The 17952-nt window shown below is 35.8% G+C and overlaps 1 protein-coding gene across 1 annotated transcript in view; it reads left to right on the top strand.

Annotated features, from left to right (window-relative positions):
• USH2A (usherin) overlaps positions 1 to 17952 on the top strand; it is a 793063-nt gene that overhangs the window by 40658 nt on the left and 734453 nt on the right. The gene's annotated exons all lie outside the window — the stretch shown is intronic.

Raw genomic sequence — 17952 nt, forward strand, 5'->3', positions numbered from 1 at the left:
GCAAAACAAACAAACAAATTATATGTGAAAAGAATTATACGTGAAGATAATAATTTCAGACACAAAATCCTATGTTAACTCCCATAGAAAATTAAGGGAGTTATCACATCTTTGCTTTTAACAATTCTTTCTCTTCCCACATTCCAGTTTTGTTGAAATAAGCAGAGCTTCTTATCCCAGCTTATTATGTCAAAATCATTATAGTAAAATGATATTTTTATTTCAAGCATTACAATAGCACTGTATAATTTATTTAACAATTTATATGATGTTAAAAGGATTCAATACTCATTGAGTATCCTTTTATAACATACATCTATAATTTCTTAATTTGAATTGAGCTTTCTATTTGGTGAGAGTATTTCTATTTTCTGAAAAGGAACATGGCCAGTGATGTACCTTCGGAATCTTTGCATAGTTGAGCCTGTCTTTCTAATGCCTGTACCCATGAACAATGTCTGGATGATGATGGATTTTTTTCCTTATACCCTTTCGTTTGTGAGCTTTTAATACATTGCATCGTGTTTCTGAAGAGAAATCTGAGACAAGCTTGAGGATTATTTTTCACTGTGGGTGACCTGTTTTTGTGTGTGTGAGTGAGATTCTTACAGGTTTCTTTCTTTATCCTTAAAATCCCAGGACTACCAGCCTATAGCTTGGTGTTAATTAATCTTTGTTTTCTTGAGAATATGGTGAGCTTTTCTTAGCTGAATATTCAGGTCATATTTTTAATCACTTAATGTTGGTTTCTATCATGTCTTTGAGTTTATATTTTCATTATCTGTTTTCTTCAGGCTTTCATCCTGTGAAATTTAGTGACCCGTATAGTTTTATTCCTTTTATGTCCAAGATACATAAGAAGTTGTATATACTCTAATGTCCATTCATTCATCAACTTATTCCAATTACCCCAAACCCGTTTTTCCAAGGGCTTTTCTTCTTCCGTTCAGACTCTTTATTTGGGTCTTTTCATGGTTCCTTGCTTAACACTATGCACTTTTCACGGCACACACTTTCCCTGGGAATTCGTACTCACAACCATGACTCCTAGTACTATTTTTATACGCATAGTTATAAAACCTGTAATTTCTAAATTTATATTGCCACAGTGCTATCAGTAAACTTCCAAAATTCAAATTCAAGTATGATTTTTCTCAGTTTTAAGATTTCTTCGGTTGGAATGGAGACCCTTAATGACAGCTCTGACAACTGTTCAGCCTCATGTTCTGTAAGGTCTCCTCTGGGACCTCACATTCTAGTAACACTGAGCTGTCTAGTCTTTAATTGTATCCATCTTTCTTATGTTGCTACAACTACACATGTTCTTTACCAAGAATACTCTCCCTTACTATTTATTCCACTTAAGCCTACTTTTTCCTTTCACTCATTTGGCATCAACATTTTCAGGAAGCCTTTTCTAATCTCAAAATCTGAGTAGACATGCACTCATCCTTTCTATGAAATTATCACAATTTACTCAATCTGTTTTATTTGTGTCCATCACTAGACTCCAGAACTTTTAGATCAAGAATTTTATCTTATTTAGTGTTGTTGCCTTCAGGGCTCAGCATCATGTTTGAATGAGATCCATTCTCAATAAACAAAATTTGATTGAATGAGTGATGGCATCATCCAGTATTAGAACAAAGTTGATAGGACAGTTTGTTTAGAAGCTCTTGCAAGAATACAGTTGACCCATGAACTACAAGGAATTGAATTGCCCAGGTCTGCTTTTATGTGAATTTTTTCGAACTAAACATAAATTGAAAATACAGTACTTGCAGGATGTAAAATCCGACTATGCACAGGGCCGACTTTTTGTATCCTTGGGCTCCGTAAGGCTAACTGCGGGACTTGGGTATGATTAGATTTTGGTTGTTTATGCCTGGATCCTGGAACCAATCCCTTGAAGACTGTACAGATGAGAGGTATTAGTTGATCGAATATGTAGCAGGAGAAAACTGAAAAAGGAAAAGAAATTTATGAGGCAAATTAACGAGAACGCTGCATTTCCTTACTACTTTGGAGATTAGAGGAACAATAAAGGTGACTTTAAAATTTTGAACAAACTTCTTTATAACATGGCTTACAAGTGGTAGCTAGAAAGAGGAGGCTTTGTTACCTTTTGCTTTGTATATTGCGATACATTGCTGATTGTTCCCTTTCTACTTTTCCCCCTAGTATTGTTAATTACTTTGTCTTTGTAAAAACTTCATAGTGAAAATTTCTTTCTAAAATGTAAATGTGATTACATCCTTCCTCTCCTTAAATAAACACTATGCTCACCATTGCTCACACTCCAGAAAATGAAATTTCCTTCCCTAAGCAAGATGTTCAAGATCCTTCAAAATTTGTTATATGGTGCCTCTATAGCTTCATTGTCCTTCTATGTACTTTGAGCTTTAACCATGATATTTTTGGCCTCCCAAAATCATGTACTTTGTGTTCTTCATGCAATCTCTTCCTGTTTGCCTTATTCAGTTTCTTCCACCTTGTACATTTTTCCCTCTCCCTCTTCAACTCCATTTCTTTGTGTACATATCTCAATGACCACCACAAATACAACTTCCTCTGTAAAACACACTAATTTCCTCTCTCCTTTTCTCCCCTCTGCTCCTATAGCACTTTTTTTTTCTTATTGGCTGTATGGCATTTATTACATAGGTATATTTTATTAGATATTAAGTAGGTTTTGCATTAGGTAAATTTTTGAATGTACTGAAAGGCAGATACTTTATTCATCCATATGTGTTCAGAAGAGCAAAATATCTCTTACGTAATATATGTTTAATATAAGTAAATATATAAACAAATAGAAATATTGAGTTTGGTAAAAGATGATATTGAGAAAAAGCGATATGTGATAGAATGAAAAGCTATATATATTTTCTAAATGATGGGTGGACATTTACAACTTTGCTAAATTATATAGTAAATCATCCCTTTATCCTGAAAAAATTATCTTTTCCATGATTAGTAATTACTTTACAGTCTCTTCTAGGTTATAAAGCTCAGTACTCTAATTAGTGTTAGAAAAACTGTGGCTAAACTAGCAGTACTGCTTTTTCTCCCGTATTTTGTCTCAAACTGAAGTCAATGATATTTTTTTCTCTTCACAGATATATTCACTCTTAGCCTTCCCTGAGCTCTATTACAGCCTGGAAAATAACTGGAATTTCCTTTAAAACAATACATATTTTCTTAACTTATCATATTAAGTGAAAAAACACACAAACACTGGCCTCCTTTCACATTCCCTAGAACTTTTTGTTTTTTCTGTATTTGGAATTTCTGATGTCTTTAATTTTTTGTGATTCTGGCTTTGTGTTCTGGTGCCTGGAACAGTGCTGCTTCCAAATAAATAGGCAGTAGTGATAGTAATACTCATAAATATTTTAAGCTACTTGGAAAGAGATATTATTTAGAAGGTATGTTTTGAATGACCTTCCCATTTAACTACAGTGAATTTCATTCTTAGTTCCTTCCCAATATATACCCTCTTGCATCTTCTTTTATGTTGTTTCTAATGTCTTTTGCGGTACCTATCAATTTACTGTCATCTACTGTTTTCATTTAGATTGCTACTTGTAGATCATTAATGAAAAGGTGAAATAAAACTAAATTCGTTATCAGTTCTCTCCTTAAGTCAATAAATATCCAATTTTAAATGACAGTGCTTGAATTCAAGTTCATATAAAATGTTACTTCAAATAAGTTTGGGAGTTTACACATACATGGCTCTTTGGTTCAATTACATTTGTCTTATTTATTTTGTTTTCTGTTCCTTTGTAGTATTCTTTGATAAGCTTGTCCTTTAAAATATATATTCCAACTAAACTCTGCTTAGGGTCTAAGTGGTGTAGCTCTCTGGGGAGGGTAGCAAATGTAATTTGTTTGATTGGATACTCAAGCTTATCAATTGTTTTCTTTTCCTTAGAGAAATAGAACCTTTCTAGCTTTCAGGTCAATTGATATAATGGTTGGATTCAGATGGAATGACACTTTCTCCCCGTTGTAAGTCTCTAGCTCCTCAGAGAAATCCTTGGGAAATCTGTTGACAACTTGCTGTCATCCAGCTGTTCTGATGATATAAATGACTTAGACACTGATTCCTGGTAGTGTAAAAGTCTAATGGAACAGTGAAATTTTGAGATCTCAAGTGCATCATGAATAAAGCACTTAAATAGCACTTGTATATACTTCTTACAATTTGTTTACTGGTTTTCTGCTTTTTTTTTTTTTTTTGCTGGAGAAAGAGATTTACAGTTTTAATCTGATTAGACATTAGCAGCTGGTTGAAGATGCTATTACTGTGAAGTATGGAAAAGAACACAATGATGATGAAAACTTTTTACAGGAATCCTTAGAAGAAGAAAGCAGATGAAATTAGATTGGCAAAGGAAACCACAGCCCAAATTACACACAGGAGAGAAATGTAGCAGAGGAGAGTACTGAGTTGGTGCTGCACACATAGAGCTGACAGCCTCCATGGGCAGGGGACATGTGGGTGTGACTGCCAGGGACATGAATTGCAAACAGCACTTGGAGTGACAGTCTGGGTCGACTTCTCATGCTCTTTCCCATCACCAGGCATCAGTGAGTGGAAAGATTTGACCTCAATTTGGAGCACAGAGTGTGGGCTCTAAGGCCACAGGAAGGCAGGTGGATGGGACTAGGATGTAGTGGAGTCCCCATGGCTAAAAAATCAGTTGTATTGCATACGTGCCTTTGCCCCACAATTATCAAATCCAATCTAGGGTGAATAGAAACACATCTGCAGACAGGTCCAATGCCCACCTACAAAAAGTTTCAGAAGATGAAAACAGAGATGGAGAAAAAAAATTATAAAAATATGTAAAGAATTCTGGTAAAGTTGCCAAAAGAAATGCATTTCCTACTCAAATGGGCTTTGTTCTATTAGTAGATGTTGAGACAAATGCAGTGAATTGATTAGAGCTGATGTTATTTGTTTGTGTGCATACATGTGTGCCTGGTGAGGGGTGGGTGAGGGAAGAAAAAAAACCCAAACAAATAAGAAATATATTGAGAGAAAAATAATACCTAGAGAATTAAAATAGTACAATATAACAAAGTTTGTGAGTGATTATTAAGGCTTGTGTGGGTATTCAGGGGCTCTCTGAGGTGTCAATATGTAAACTGAGATCTGACAGTAAAGACTCAGCTACCTTATATTTTTTCATCCCTACATCTTGTTCTAAGAAAACATCAGAAGTCCTGTGATCTCAGCATAAGTTGAAAACTTGTAAATAGTCATTCAAAGGTGGATTTGTGGAGGGTAGAGGTAAACTACCTTGATTATATTTACATAGAACGGAAGTGATGCTAATTTAGAAATGTCCATTGCTATAAGTCTTAGGAGATATAAAGTACCAATGAAAGATCCTGAACAGTATTATGTGACAGAAAATGAGTATTATACTTTTAAAAAAATATTAGATGTTGTAACTTTAGTCATTCTCACCTTTACCTTGTAAGTATTTCACCATTTAATATCAACCTTCGTTATTGATTTATTTCTAAATATACGCTGAAAATAGTTTAGGCTCATTATTTTTCTTTTTAAGGAGTAAAATCAGCATGCAAATGTTTCTCCCACCAAGAAATCTTTTTCCTGGACTTCACCTTCTGAGGCATGTCCACCTTTGAGGCAAGCTAAGCCAGGCTTTACAAAGGCAGAACTATCCGAAGCACACAGCCCCACCAAATTTCTCTCCCTCCTTCCCTCCCTCCCCTGTTCCTCTCTCCTTCTCTTTCTTTTTTCTCTTTCTTTCTTTGTCTTTCTTCCTTCTTTCTTTCTTTCGTTCGTTCGTTCGTTCTTTCGTTCTTTCGTTCGTTCTTTCTTTCGTTCTCTTTCCTTCTTTCTCTTTTTCTTTCTTTCCTTCTCTCTCTCTCTTTCTTTCTTTTTCTTTCTTTCTCTTTCTTCTCTCTTCCCCCCTCCCCTCCTCTCCCTTCCCCTTCCCTTTCTTTCAGCTGCTGCTTACCTGGGGTAACATGGTTTGGGAAGAAACATGTTAGAATTGGAGTGAATAAATATAAATGATAAAAAGACAAAATGAATATTATTTTCAAGAGTAATTACCAGTATGAAGTTCTTCAGATGATAACAAAAACTATTGACTTATTTTGTCCAAATTAATGCCACTATGTTATCTTTGTGATTGTGAAGGAAGGAAAGGAAACTGTTCACTGAATATTCTGCATTTGACCCGTGAATACCTACTTTTGTATTCAGGGATGATATATTCTTACCTTAAATTAATGACTGTTTTCTACTGTTCTTTTTTGGTGCAAACAAATTAAATGTGTGCACTTCTCCATGACTGATTGTGCAAAAACTGCTTAGACAATTACTGTCTCTCTAGGTTTTGATCAGAAAGGACTACCTTGAAACAACGGCCACAATAAAGGTATTATTCTCAATTCTAGAATTAAAAAAAAAAAAAATTCAAATCATATTTCATAATACAGTTCTCTGAAGGAGCTTAAAGAGATTCAGATTTTTCCTTTTGTTTACAGTGGCTCTTCATTTGGTTTTTGAGGCATATTTTTAATAAATTTTGTTCAGTACTGTCTACTGGAGCTGAAAAAAAATCTAAGAAGATACAAAATGGCTGAAGCATAGGTATTTACAGGAAAGCATGCCTTTCTTTTAAGAATATAAAATTAATACATAATTTATTTATTATATAATGGGATGTTCTACCCTTGTTGAAGATTTTAGCAGATGTAACTCATGCATGGTGTAAGTGAGCATTCACCCCTGTTTTGTTTATGTGGCAGGACTATTTCTACAAATTTTATAAATTACCGTTTAGGATCTTTATGACATCCATTGAGTGCTGGCATGAAGTTTAGTTTTGAACTGTACAAATAAATGATTTTCTATATATCTGTCTACATATTGAGGGCCTGATTGATGGCCCTTCTGACTTGGGGTCAGCAGTGAGTTCACATCTCTTGGAATACTTTGGCTTATTCCCTGGAAGTACTAACAGAAATCCAATGTCCACTATTTTCATTATTTTCCTTCAGGCATAATCTGACCTAATGACATGTAACTGTATTACTATGATTTAAGAGATTTTTTAAAAAACTATAAACATTTTGAGGAAAAGTGAAAATGGTGATTTTAAATTTAACACATTTAAATATTCATTTTATGAAAGGAATATTTGAAAGAATAGGGATTTATCAGGATTAATAGAAGGCTTGGAGTAACCTAATCATTTTAAATTTTATTCCTTCTTGTTTTTTTCTGTTTTCCTACAACTTATTCACTACCCTCTATATTCTCATACTTTGCTAAATAATATTAATCCTTCAAGAGTTGGTTTAGATGAAGCTTCATTCATTTGATAAAGATTAAATGAGTGTCCAGTAGTTGCTAGTTGCGAGCTTACCTTGTTCTATTGTGCTTCACAGACAATGTGTTTTATTTTTATTTTTATTTTATTTTTTTACAAATTGAAGGTTTATGGCAACCTTGCTTCAGGCAAACATGTCATATATTAGTGCTATTTTTCCAACAGCATGTGCTCGTTTTGTGTATGCTTCACATTTTGGCAATTCTCACAAAAATTTAAACTTTTTTCCAATCATTACAGCTGTTATGGTGGTCTGTGATCAGTGATTTTTGATGTTATTATAATTTCGGGGGGGGTGCCATGAACCACACCAATATAATATGGCAAAGTTAATCAATAAATGTTGTGTGTGTTATGACTTCTCCACCGACAGAATGTTCTTCTGACTTGTTCCTTCTCCTTGGGCCTCCCTGTTCCCTGAGACACAACAATATTAAAATTAAATTAGACCAAGTAATAACCCTACAGTGTCCTCTCAGTGTTCAAGTGAAAGGAAGAGTAACATTTCTCTCACTTGAAATCAAAAGCTAGAAATGATTAAGCCTAGTGAGGAAGGCGTGTAGAAAGTTGACAGGTTGAAAGCTAGTCCTCTTGCGCCAAACAGCCAAGTTGAATGCAAAGGAAAATTTCTTGAGGGAAAATTAAAATGCTACTCCAATGACCACAAAAATGATAAAAACTGAAACAGCTTTATTGCTGATGTGGAGAAAATTTGAGTGGTCTGGATAGAAGATCAGACCAGCTACAATATTCTCTTAAACCAAAGTCTAATCCAGACAAGGCCCTAACTATTCCATTCTGTGAAGGCTGAGAGAAGTGAGCAAGCTATAGAAGAAAAGTTGGAAACTAGCAGAGATTGGTTCACAAGGTTTAAGGAAAGAAGTAGTTTCCATAACATAAAAGTACAAGGTTGAAAGAGCAAGTGCTGTTGTAGAAGTTGCAAGTTATCCAGAAGATCTAGATAAGATCACTGAAGAAGGTGGCTACACTAAACAACATAATTTCAATGTGGATGAAAAAGCCTTCTGTTGGAAGAAGATGCCATCTAGGACTTTCATAGCTAGAGAAGAGAAATCAATGCCTAGTTTCAAAGCTCCAAAAATAAGACTGAGTCTCTTGTTAGGGGCTAATGCAGTTGGTGACTTAATGCACAGGTGGTAGGTGCCCTAACCCCCATATTGTTCAAGGGTCAATGGTTTATAGAAATAATATAGAAGTAAGTGCGTGATTCTATCTAATCTATCTAGTAGTATCTATCTATGTTCATATTCCCTATATATCCATAGTCCCTACAGCCATCCACTGAGGGGAAAGAGTGGGCCTGGGAGCAGTAACACTGAAATAGCATGAATCTACTTAGCACTGAATCTTTGTTCCTAAAGACCATTCATCTCTTAGAGGAACCAGGATTCCTTGGAGAAATGGCTGATTCCAGGGCTGTGGTGGGGAAGTACAAAATGAGCCTAGAACATCTTGTGTCATAAAGTAAGAAGATACTCAAAGAATTGTTAGAACATGTCAATATGACCCAGAATGCAGCTGTATGGGGTCTATACTGTCCAAACCTGGAAAAACTTGAGCACTGAAATACATATTGAGAGGAATTAATTATATCCCACTGAGTAAAATAGAGACTCATGAGTCTATATAGATAAAATAAGCCTATGCATACATTGAATTTTTAATAAGCAGTAGGATATTTATACAGTCTCGAAGTATATGCTCACAAAATGTTTGCTAATTGCAAAGGGGAAAATTGTATTTTTATAGTGTGGAAGCCTGGCAGATATATTAATGCAAATGATTAAAGTTAACATAATTAATAATGGAACAAATAGAAATGATGTAAGACATGGTAAGATATAATATGATCACTGTATCACCTGAATTTAATCATGAGGAAAAATTAGACAAACCCATATTGAGAGGCAATCTACAAAATAACTGGGCGGTCCTCTTTAACAGTATTAAGATCAGAAAAGCCAAGGAAAGATTGAAGAACTCTTTTTTTTTTTTTTTGGTCTGCACTCCCTTTTATTTTATTTTATTTTATTATACTTTAAGTTTTAGGGTACATGTGCACAACGTGCAGGCTTGTTACATATGTATACACGTGCCATGTTGGTGTGCTGCACCCATCAACTCGTCATTTAGCATTAGGTATTTCTCCCAATGCTATCCCTCCCCCTCCTCCCCACCCCACAAAAGTCCCCAGTGTATGATGTTCCCCTTCCTGTGTCCATGTGTTCTCATTGTTCAATTCCCACCTATGAGTGAGAACATGTGGTGTTTGGTTTTTCGTCCTTGCGATAGTTTGCTGAGAATGTTGGTTTCCAGTTTCATCCATATCCCTACAAAGGACATGAACTCATCATTTTTTTATGGCTGCATAGTATTCCATGGTGTATATGTGCCACATTTTCTTAATCTGGTCTATCGTTGTTGGACATTTGGGTTGGTTCCAAATCTTTGCTATTGTGAATAGTGCCGCAATAAACATACGTGTCTCTTTCAGATCAAAAGAAACCTTAGAGTCATGACAACAAAAGGCAACATGTGATTTGGGGCTGGAGGTGTTTTTTCTATAAAAGACATTTTTGGGGTCATTGACAAAACTTGAATGGGCTTTAAAGATAAAATGGTAACGATGTACCAATAACTTTGATGTTTACATCATGCTTATGTAAAAGAATGTCTTTTTCTAGCAAATACACATTGCAGTATTCAAGGGGAATGGGTCATTAGGTCAAAAATTTAATCTCAAATGGGTCAGAAAAAATTCTTTGTACTACTCTTGTGACTTTCCTGTAACTTTGAGATAGTTATTTTTTAAAGTAATAAAAAGCAGAAACTACTGATTGAGCTGCATTACACATAGAATGGGAAAAGAGAAGATGGACAGAGGAAGTACAAACAACTTACTTGAGGAACACCCTCAATAGAGAGAAGAAGAGTAACAGGGAAATATTTGGTGGAGGAGACTTCCAAGATATTTTCATATTCTCATCTTTGTCCCTAAGCACTTCATTCATATTTATTTATTATATATGCCTCCTTTCATTGAACGTATTTTATATGCCATTTCTATTACAGATTGTAAATTCCTTGAAGAAAAGGTCTGTGTTTTATATACCCCTTATGTGTAGTATATGTAGCATCACACTTAGCATATCACAATGTGCTTGTTTCATATTCAAACAACAGGACCATTTTCAAACAAGTGACTAGATTTTAGTAAGAGTATGAAGAACAGTTTTCTTTATAAACATGGGAGAGAAAAGAGGTTGACTCATTTTTAAGGAGAGGACATTGTAGTTATAACAAGTAACTTCTAGCTCATTGGGATGTAACATACTGAAAAAGTTTTCTAAGGTATTTTATAGCTAACTTGATAATCTTTTGGAAATCATCTGTTCTCTATGAGTAAAATAGAAAAAGGCACAATGATATATTGAAATAATTAAGAGTATCTAATATTGTGATCAAGTATGCACCAAAAGTTTTCTTAAATGTAGAATTGTGCATGACACATCTTTAAGCAGTATCTACAAAAAACCAGCTGGAACTCTCCCTATTCCTTAGGAATTCAATAAATCAGACTGTTGGCAGATTTTTCCATCATGCACATGTGTAAATTAACAGCTTTTTTTTTTTTGGCAGTAGAGAGAAGAGAGTAATTTAAGTGTGTAGGAAGAAGAGGCCGTGAGAGTTTCACATCCAGTCAAGACAGGACAAAAAAAAAAATCTACTTGCATTCCTATGTTAAAGTTTTAGAGATCAATTAAATGGAGACTTGTTTGGTGGGGGTTGCAGTATATGAAGAGCTTCAATAGAGATTGGGGGAGAACAGCAAATCCAGAGAATCACACCCAGGGCGCAAATGTAATACACGTAGGCTTTTTCTGTAGATCTCTTCAAGAGCCTGGCTTGGCTTGTCTGAGTTACTCAGAGAGGAAAAAATGAAAGTGAGTGTATATGTTGGTTTGGAGTGTGTGAAGGTGTGGGAATGGAGAGAAGTGGACAGAGGAAAAAGTGTTGAAATAAAACACCAGGAACTCATGGAAAATGCAAAACAGAAACAAAACCAAGAAAAAATCTTCGAGGGTCATACCTGTGTATGAATTCATTTTTCCATAGCACCTTTAACATAGTCAAAACAAATAAAATTTAAGCAGTTATTCAGTCAATCAAACTAGTAGCAGGCACACATACACATTCCAAACACTACAAATATTTGTGGGCCACCCAGCTGGTTAATTTCTGCCCAAGCAACTATCCCTGAATAATTTTCTCAAGTGCTTATTCATATTGTTTGTATAAACATCACTCAATAGAGAATATTTAATAAACTGGGGCATTTATAATTATATAAAAATTCATGTCAGTAAACAAGGCCACTCTGAAAAGTTATGTGAAGAATCACAGTATGACACATTTTGTTAGAAAACTGTGCCTTTTCTTTATTGCTTAGAGTTGTAACATCACGTAGTTCATGTTATTGGTTTCATTTTCGGGGTATCAATTAGCCAATCAATCAGTTAGTGTTTATTAAGCTTCTGTCCAGCATGTAAAGCATGCTCATCAAATTTGCAAATGACATAAATCTTAGAGGGATGGTAAAGGCACTGCATGACAGACATAGCATCCAAAAAGATTTTGACAGCTCGGAGAAATGGGCTGAATCTAACAAGATGGAATATAACATAGATAAATATAAATGCCTACCCTTGGGTCCACAAAGCCAACTGTATATGTATAGCATGGAGTAGATGTGAGTTAGCAGTTGATGTAAGTAGGAAAAAAAAAAGACAGTATTTTAGTTAATAGCTCAACTTAATTTATCAGTTTTAGCTGCATGATGTCATTGCCAAAAATCTAGCCTGCAATTTTGAATTATATTAAGGTGACAATCCTGTACCAGTTTGACAGGTCAGACCACATCTAGAGATTGTAGTATTTCTGGAGCCACATTTTAAGAAGAGAGACACTAAAAACTATGTCATATTTAGAACATCACACAAACTAAACACATTTATCCTGAAGAAGACTTAGGAGAGGAATGACATCCCTCTTTACGTTTATGTAAGCTCTCACGTGGAAAAGGGATTAAATTTGTTTGGTGTAGCCTCAATAATTAGAACTGGAGCTTGTGAACTGAAGTTATAAGGAGATACCTTTGGGTTCAATCATTTATGATAATTACATATAATAGTAAAAGCTGTTCAAAGAGAAAGGCGTTCCCAAAATCTGCAGAGGCAGAATGCTAGAACAGTTTAGTCTGAATTTCCTCCTTTGTGATGTGGGGACAACACCATTGTGAAGCAGCTATCTGGGAAGGCAGTGGGATGATACAGGGAAAATGTTCCGCACAATGAGGGGCACGTAGTAAGTGGTTATAGCACACAGGGGATGTCACCTTTCCTATTGTGGGAGGTGGTGACACCAATTCTGAATCATCACTGGGTAGAGGTATAGAAGAGATGCTAAATGGATGGATTTGACAAACTAAATGACTGTTACTTCAAAACCCTAACTGGCTATAACTTATTTATTAAATTAGCCTTTTAAAACCGTCTCTGAAACCACCAGTCACCCTTCTATAGCACCTTGAATAATTTTTTTTTTTTTTTTAGACAGAGTCTTGCTCTGTCGCCCAAGCTGGAGTGCAGTGGCGCGATCTCAGCTCACTAAAACCTACGCCTCCTGGGCTTAAGCAATTCTCTGCTGCAGCCTCCCGAGTAGCCCGGATTACAGGCTCGTGCCACCACACCCAGCTAATTTTTGTATTTTTAGTAGAGACAGGGTTTCCCCATCTTGGCCAGGCTGGTTTTGAAATCTTTACCTCTTTACCTACCTCATGATCCACTCACCTCTCCTTCCCAAACTGCTAGGAATACAGGCGTGAGCCAGTGCACCAAACTTTTCTTTTTTTCTTTTTTTTTTTTTTAATTGGATAGAGTCTCACTCTGTCATCCAGGCTGGAGTGCAGTGGCGCGATGTCGCCACCTCCACCTCCACCTCCACCTCAACCTCCACCTCAGCGGTTCAAGCAATTATCCTGCCTCAGCCTCCCAAGCAGCTGTAATTACAGGAATGTACCACCACACCCAGCTAATTTTTTTTGCATTTTTAGTAGAGACGGAGTTTCGCCATGTTGGCCAGGCTGGTCTAGAACTTTTCACCTCAAGTGATCCACCCACCTCGGCCTCCCAAAGTGCTGGGATTACAGGCGCGCGCCGTTGTGCCTGGCCAAATTTTTGTTTTCAATCCTCTGTGCTTATTTTTAATTATCTTTAAAATGGAGAAAAAGGTAAACCTGCCTTAGGAAACTGTAAAGTTAAAAAGAATGAATATGCATAAATATTTCAGAACAATGTCTGACAAACTTTTTTTTTTTTTTTTTTTTTTTGGCGGAGTCTCACTCTGTCACCCAGGCTGGAGTGTAATGGCGCCATCTTGGCTCACTGCAACTTCTGCCTCCCGAGTTCAAGAGATTCTCCCGCCTCAGCCTCCCAAGTAGCTGGGACTACAGGCGTGTGCCACCACACCCGGATAATTTTTGTTTCTGTTTTTTTTTGTTTTAGTAGAGACGGGGTTTCACTATGTTGGCCAGGCTGGTCTCAAACTCCTGACCTCATGATCCGCCTGCCTCACCCAAAGTTCTAGGATTAGAAGTGTGAGCCACCGTGCCCGGCCCATACTAGGTTTTTAATATATGTTAACTACTTTTGTAATGCCAAAGTAGGTGGCAAAGGATTATTGGAGAATAGATGACTTGACATGTGTGTTTTGAAAAATACTAAAAATTTAGTTAAGTGTCTATATGGAAATAACTTGAACACATCATGAGATTAAATGGTGTGTGATCATCAGACAGTGAGGAGACTTTACCAATTAGATTGGAGGTTGGCTGTTGGTGAAGGTTAGAAATAAATTGGGTGAGATGAGTGAGGAAAAAACTCAGAAGGCCTTAGGTTTAGGATGGGAAGCAATTGGATGGGATGTGTGGGGATTCCACGTGTTCGTAGGTAGGGGAATACAACATACATGTGATATTTTAAAATAAACTTATAGAGTTTTCAGGATACATTGCCTTACTTTAGCTTAAAAATTATGGATGGAATAGTGGAATCTTTTTATGCAAATCCTTTTTTTCACCTAGAAATAGAAATTTCTATTTCAGGGCAATTTCTATTTCAGAAAGTCCAAGACTTTTCTCCTCCATAAAGTTTTCTCTTCTGATTCATATTACAGTGGTTTTCTTTTTTGTTTGAATTTCTTAGCATTCAAAATGATGATCCTTATATTTGTATCATCCATAATGATCTTTTAAGGGGAAATTTAAATTTAAGACACGTTGTCAAATCACTTAATCTATTAGAAAGGTGTTATTCTGAATGCATAAAATGGTTTTGCTTTAAATGAGGCCCTCCAAATTAATAAAACTGCTCTTCCTGGGAAGCTTCTAAGTTGGTTCTGGGAAAGCAAGTCACACAGAGAAGGTCCAAAAATACGTTATACACCACACGTATTAACAAATTAAGACATAATTTCTCAAAGCAACTCCTTGGAAAAGATAAACCTTCTTGACTGCATTAAGATTCAGTATTTAAGTTAGAAACAACCATCATCATTTATAGTGATTCAAACACTATCTAGTATATTAAAATGTATTTTGTTGTTATCATACATACAAGCTCCTTGAGAGAAAGGATCATGACTTAACTCTTGTTGGTGTAGCTCATAGGGCCACTGTGGGTACCGAGTTGATGCTTTATGAATTCCATTTAAATTAGAAGAATGTAGGCAATGGGAATACCATTTGTCCAGTAAGAAATTCAGCACAGGTACTCTGTCTCTCTATTTCCCAGCCTGAGTCAGCAGTTTCTTTTAGTTTTGATGGCCAGCAGGAGTAAAATAGCAGCAAAGATCTGGCATTTCAGTGGAACAGGTGACTGTGGAAAATTACTCTAGCCTAGGTGGACTTGATTCTATTTTCCCCTTGGTAGGTACTGAGCTATTGTGTAACTTTCTGGACTTTTGAATTATACTTATCACTAATCAAGCGTGAGAATGGGAGGACAGTGTCAAGAATTCTACTTAAAAAAAAAATCTAGTGTACTCTTTTACTCAAAGGGATGAGTACAATCTATCACAGGGACACAAATGTGACCAAAAAAAAGTGGTTAAAATAAAATATGAAACTGAAGAGAATGAAGATTTAAACATGACCTTCTCTGTATCTTCTTTCCGACGTGTTTTTGGATCTCTTATGAAGGGGATTTAAAGGCTTTTCTACAACTGCTACTGCTTTTGTCAATTCATTCAAGACACACCAATAAACATGCACAAGCTCCTCTTATCCTCACAGGGCTAGAGAATGAGATAGGTGCGAAGTTTATTTTAGCAGAAGGCTTTCTTTTCACAAATCAGAAATTCCATTGTATGTATTCCCTTAAATAACTGGCAAGGGGACCATCAGAATGAGCTATGGCAAAAATCCACCTCAGTCTTTACAGCTTCAGGGTGATGGGACCCCACATCAGAATTGTAAAATAGTTTAGAGAATCTTGGAACATAAAACATGGTACAGAAAAACCAAGGAAGATTTAATCTTATGTATGGAAAGGTGGTTGGTAGGAGAGGGGGCAATGGGAGAGTGGCTTGGGATCATCATTAATCATTATTTAAGTACCTACAAAGTGAAAATATCCTTCTGGAATTCACTGCAAGTGACACTGAATTCTACTAAGCATATATGTGATGAGTTGATAAAAAAGAAGGTCCTGAACTCTTGACAACAGATATAATACAGTGAATACAGAAAATAAAAAACATGCTTTCTATCTGACTCAAAATAAGGTGCACTTAAACTTGTAAAAGACAACATTTTTATTTAAATGATATGACAGAACTGTCACAGGAGTGTTACCTGCTATAAAGAAAGCCTAAGAATTATTATCTTTATTAGACCAGTGACAATGAGCTTTAGCCATACATTTCTAACTTCTGTCCCTCTACAGAGACAATTTTCTTTTCTTAAATAAACTGTCATGCTAGTGTTAATATATTGTTGGCTCTCTCATGCTCTGAGAATACTGCTGATATAAAACATGTATATGTTAGATTGGTAATAGTATCTTTAGTGTAGCTGACTAGAACAAATGGGTTTCCCTCATGGCTGTGCTAATGTGATAAAGGAAAATTGGCTGTTCATCAGCTTTGGGCTGGGTAAAGACAGTAGAGATGGAACCACATTCTTTTTTATGCATTAATACCACCGAGAACTTTTCACTAGTTATATTTCATGTGCCTGCATGTTGTGCAAAGATGTTGTAAAACATGAGATAATGCTACAAATAACAAAGTAGAAAAGCCTGTATCTTTTATGATGATAACAGTCAAACACCAAATGACAGTAACAGGCTGTAAAAAATGGGATGCAAAAAAAAATGCAGCCCTACTGCCCAACAAAGCGGAATATATCCAGGCCCTTGAGGACTTGGTATATGATTTGAGGTATATTAAAGCTTTGTTTTAAAATTAAATCAAATGCAACACTAGATCAATGGATTTAAGAAAGAACATAGTTTAAATGAAAGCAGGGTGGTTAGAATGGAGAAAAGCCATTGTGGGTAACTTTTTGAAAAAACCCATTTTGCCAAGTAATTATTGTATTAACTTCCTGTTTTTTTTGTTTTGTTTTGTTTTGCTTGTTTTTTTTTGAGGGGGACATTGAAAAAGATTTTTAAGGCAATAGTTTACATGATTTTAAGATGTTTGAGAATAAATGTTTATCTTCATTAATTATCGCAAGTCTTTTTAACATAAAAGCATTAAAAGTATAACCAGTTTCAGGCTCACAGCAAAATTGAGTGGAAATTTCAGAGATCTCCCAAACATGCTATACCCCCACGTACCCACAGCCTCCCCCTCTATTAAAGCCCAGCACCAGAGGGGTGTTATATTTGTTACAATTGCCGGATCTACACTGATACATCATTACCACTCAAAGTCCATAGCAGAATAGCATGTTGAATGTTTTGCTATCATTTTAATTAAAATGTTAACATCCAACCTTTCCTCTGCATGACCTTAAATCTCACTCTCTCCTCCCCTCTCTCAACCCCTCCCCTTTCCAGAGGCTTTTATTTGCCATTTCAGCTCCTTCACTAAATAGAGTACCAATTATTCCTTTTGCATTTAAGCTAAAAGCACTTGAACAAAAAGACTATTTGCAGAGATAAAGTTGATGTCCAAACAGCTGATTAGTTTATTTAGAAGTGTATGAAATTAAAAATTTTGTGCAGGTATCTATGGGTGTTTTCCATAAAAGTTTAATAACATTGGCTATTCTGGGCTCCTGTCACATAAAAAAAAACCCATAGCTTTTTAATCATGTAATCCAAGAGTTATCAAACTACAACCTGTGGGTCAAATTGGCTGGCCACCTGTTTTTATAAATAAAGTTTTATTTGGACACAGCCATGCTCATTTGTTTATATATTGTCTGTGGATGCTTTTGCATTACAGCATTAGAGTTGGGCAGTTGTGACAGTAACCACTT

The sequence above is a fragment of the Pongo pygmaeus genome, chromosome 1 (assembly GCF_028885625.2).
Source record: "Pongo pygmaeus isolate AG05252 chromosome 1, NHGRI_mPonPyg2-v2.0_pri, whole genome shotgun sequence".
NCBI classification, from domain to species: Eukaryota; Metazoa; Chordata; class Mammalia; order Primates; family Hominidae; genus Pongo; species Pongo pygmaeus.